Source organism: Scomber japonicus, chromosome 4 (assembly GCF_027409825.1).
Source record: "Scomber japonicus isolate fScoJap1 chromosome 4, fScoJap1.pri, whole genome shotgun sequence".
Lineage (NCBI taxonomy): Eukaryota > Metazoa > Chordata > Actinopteri > Scombriformes > Scombridae > Scomber > Scomber japonicus.
In genome coordinates, this window is record NC_070581.1 from 18,440,541 (window position 1) to 18,445,361 (window position 4,821).

Genomic DNA, 4,821 nt, shown 5'->3' on the forward strand with positions numbered 1-4,821 from the left:
CCAACCAAACTGACCTGTGTGTGTGCGTGTGTGTGCGTGTGTGTGTGTGTGTGTGTGCTTGCGCGCGCTCCACTGCCTGAAATGACCTGAGCTGCCCAAAGAAGTTTATTCACAATAAATGACTTTGTCCAGACTCAGTCACTCTGGCCAGTGCAGTTCATTTAAGTAAGCAGCCTTGCAGGCTCCAGAGTGTAACAGTGTGCATGTATATGTGTGTGTGTGTGTGTGTGTGTGTGTGTGTGTGTGTGTGTGTGTGTGTGTGTGTGTGTGTGTGTGTGTGTGTGTGTGTGTGTGTGTGTGTGTGTGTGGTATGTGCAGTTTTCTCCTCTGGTGGCAACAGAAACAGATAGACAGCAGTAGGTATTAAGGGCACAGGAGTCAGGCAGTGGAGAAACTTGGTCGTAAAAGACACACACACACAAACATACACACACAGACACACACAGCCTACTCAATGAAACAAAGTACAGCTGAAGTTCCGGCAGCATGTGTATAGTATATATACAAGTGCCAGAGTTTGTGCATGTGTGTGTGTGTGTGTGTGTGTGTGTGTGTGTGTGTGTGTGTGTGTGTGTGTGTGTATGTGTGTGTGTGTGTGTGAGATGTAATCGAGGTAATGATGTATGGTTGCACACATGGATGACAGGGTAATTGATCCATAGTGGGGGTGTGATTGTGCGCGTGTGCATGTGAGGAGGCCCGGTGCCAGTCATATATCATTTCACCCTGTGAGCTAATCTGTTACTCTGACAAAGAGTTCAGATTACTAATCTCTCCTCTGCTTTCTGTCGTCCTTCTCCAGCCTTCAACACTCTCCTCTCCTCTCTTTTTTCCCCTTTTGCCTACCTCTGTTTTCATTTTTCACTTTCTAATCCCTTCATATCATCCCCTTAATAAACCAAAGCATAGTCCTTGTCCCCCTCTCTCTCTGTGAAGTAACACAGGTGAATCATGGGTAACCTAGCCATGGGATTTGTCTTCTGCACCATTCTCTTGCAGTACACTTAAACTCAGCATGTGGACAGCAAGATAACAAGTAGACACACACATGCATGTAATGATCCCAGGGCTGTATGCAAGCCCTCAAAAATCAACCTAATCCCTTTGGGATGTGTGGCTTTTTGCACACATACATCCTCACACACACATACACACATTTGGACACACATGCACACTCCAGTTGGTGGCCTCCCAATGGCACAGAGGGGGATTTAAAATGTTCCAATCAGAGACCTTGGTGCATTTCTGTCACAGAAAAGATAGTCAATTGCTACAGAGAATCTTTTCAGACCATATGACAGCCTTGAAGAGCCATGTTGTGTGTACATTGAGTAGCATACACACACATGCCCGTGCAAATGCACACAAACACAGCCACATGGATGTATGAATAGAGCAGATCAGAATAGTCTAATCACATTCATTTGTCAGACATTAGCTTCAGTCGCTGGACTGAACAGTAAATGAGCTCAACAAAATAGCTGAAATGGAGACAAATGCTGCTGGACCATAAGATAATCCTCATGAACATGAGGAGTTTGCCACATGGCTCATACTCATAATAATCACAGCTATTAATGAGGGTGGACAATGTACCATGTGGCAGCTGTTACATGCAAACCTCATATTGAAAAGGTTTTAAACAACAAGGCTGCCATTTCATATTGTTTTTATTTTTGTATCTGTGGCACTCATCCCCACTGAAGATGTAAATCTTTCAAAAAAAGTATGTTCATGCTTAAAAACATTTAAAGCAGCTATAATCAATACTTTTCATTATAAATTGAATGAAATAATTATATGTAATGTTAGTGGTGTGGCTTGTAGTAATGAGTGCTACAGAGAAGTATCACCTAAATCTGCAGTTCCCCTCAGCTTTTCACAGCTTTATAATGAATTCCAGCTCATTGTTCAGCTGTCCAGCTGCAACTTCACTATTTTGGTTCACTCTCATAATTCTCATTGTATCATTTTCAGTTCAGCAGGCAGCTGTTTCCAGAGAAACATCTCTGAAACTCAACTATACACAACCCGTTCAGCAAACAGACACAGTTAGTAACTATCTGGTCTATCAGTTAAAGAGCCAGATGTTTTACTCAAGATATGATAAAACAGCTAGAGGGGAGGTAATATTGGCCTTACATTTATCAGATGGTCAGAACTCCAAATAAATGATAGTGTTGCTCTGTAGTGCTGGATGTGTAAATAAGCAACAGTTTTCTAACAAGTCAACACATAAACTTAAAAGTTGATGATGAAGTCAATATTTTGTTCGCAACTTCTTTCTGTTGCCCCCAAGTGGCAAGAACAGTTCAAGCAGGTTAAAGTTATTTTCTATAAAGCTGGACTGTTTTTTTAACATGTTACTTAAACTGAAGTAAAAAGTGTATTTTCTAGTGACTATTTTAGCCCCAGATCTTGTGCACTAGTGAGTGATGATAGCAGGTGGGCTCTGTATATTGTGTGAAACTTAAATACAGTGTTCATCACAGTGAAGGAGCATGATGGTATTCATCCATACTTTACCATGGCTGCCACCTGTTACAATATATTCGTACTGGCACCAAAATAGTTGCCCTTTGCAGATCTGTAAAAAAAATAATTTCATGTGAAAACATCAAAGTAGAGATGAAGCATCATTTGAGCATGTGTGCATGTTTCAAAGCCCTCGCCAGATGACTATTACCAATACCATGTGGCACAGAGTGCTGCTCACTGTGGTATAAGCATACAAACACACACACATTGTCTCCTGTGTTACATTGGCAGGCTGTAATACCAGCATTAGCATATGAAAGACAGCAGCTGGAAGGTGTAGCTGTCAATGTTGTTGTTGTTGCTTGTGTTATCCATTTGGATGGCAGCTCCTCTGTTCTTGCTATTCCTCGCTCACTGTTGCGCTACCTCCTGTCTTTCTGTGTGTCTTTCTGCGTGTCAGTCATGCTGCTACGTTTAACTAATCACATGCCTCAGGGAATGTAAGAGACATACAGTACAGTATGCATGTTTAAAGATTGGATACTCATTACTCTGACGATGTAAACGGAATTTGCTTTGTATATTTTGTGTAATCTTACTATCACAGTCTAAACATATGCTGACTTTCGGAAAAACCTTCAAGTTTATTTCCTAAAAGTTTTGCTTCTAATCTAGAAATCTGTGCTGTCATTTATTAAATTGAAACTGCTGAAGAAGTCATTTTTTTAACTTGGGCAGTGCTTCTCAGAAAAATGCGAGTTACGGTGTAAAAAGAAGTTACAGTAGATCACTTATCACAGGCTGTAAGTTGAGTTGAAAGACAGAGCTGCCCTCAGCAAAGAACACTTTATCTCAGATAGCAGCAGGGTGCAACCTACCAACTCAACTCTCTCTCTCCTCGTGTCTGTTTCCCTCACTATCTCTTTCACTCAAAGATGTAAATGTTCAAACGGACTAATTCCTTCAAAGCTACGATGAGCATGAAAGACCAGTCTCCACCCTCATAGCTAATTGATGGCCTTGCATCTCAGCATGAAAGCTAGATGAGCCTTGCTTGAGACTCTCATTAGTGGTAACTACACTACAGTTAGCCCCATTAAAATTACATTACAGACACCCAAACACACCTTATACAGATCTCCTTTCAGTCTAATTCCTTAACTTTAAATGTCATTTACAGTACATGCAAGGGAGCTGAATGATCTCATTGCACTTAAACTGGAAGGATGTCCCCACCGTTTTTCATATGTTCTCACTAATTTTGCATAAACATACACTCTTAATAAATAGAAGAAGTTTGTGTGATTAAAGAAAATGTGCTCTGATCCTGAAGGTGGTTTCAAATGAAAACATGTTTTACTCTCTACCACACCTGCGTTTTGTCCAACAGGCATTTACATCAAGCACCACTCCTTACCGTCTTGTGACTGGTCAAATCAAAAGAACATGCATTTTTTTCAGATTGCGCCTTTCCCCTGGGTAAACTGGTAGATGCTAGATTTCGGCTCTAGGCAGTTGTTGAACCTCTGACACAACAGCAACCTGACAGAGTGACTGACAACATTTCCCAGCTGGCATGGCAGCACCTGCAGATCCTCCAGAGAGAGCTGGAGGATGTCTTTGATGCTGTGCTTGCCCTCTGTTGCCACTGCACTTTTGAAACCCTGAAGAAATTGCAAGAAAATAGATGGATAAATGCAGATGAAGCTGCAGTCATTGTCCTTTAGTAAAAACCAATGAATATGAAGAAAAGTGCCTTCTTTTTAAATGAGGAGTAACTACTTATTTTGCCACTGGGCACAGTAGAACAATACAAAAATACAACATAGACACATGCTGTTAGTGATGACTGTAAAACAAGCTTCTTATTTTCACATCCAGCAGAAACAGAGTATAATTAGCATTCATTTGAAGCTGTGTTTGTGGCCATCTGGTTAATGCAAGTCCAGTTTTCACTCACTTTTAAGCTCTTTAGTCTTCAGCATCTCCCGAGGGACTTTTTTCTCCTTTTGCTTCCAAATGCTGCAAATATACCAGCTAGTTGCTAACATACACATAAAGTGAGTTTATCAGAACTTTTTTGCTGAAAACAGCTGCTTTCCATGGCTAAGAACAGGGATGATGACAACAGCAAGACTAGATCAAAAATTAAAACAATGAGCTCAAAGACACTAAAACAGTATGTAGAGCTGTTGATTTGTTTTCAACTCTAAATCATACCTGAGTAAAGGTGGTGATGTGCCTGACTACTAACAATATAATGAAAGTTATGATAAAATTTTCTTAAGTTTTCTTATCTTTCTATATTGCCAGTACAATGATGTATTACGGTGGCCGAGACCC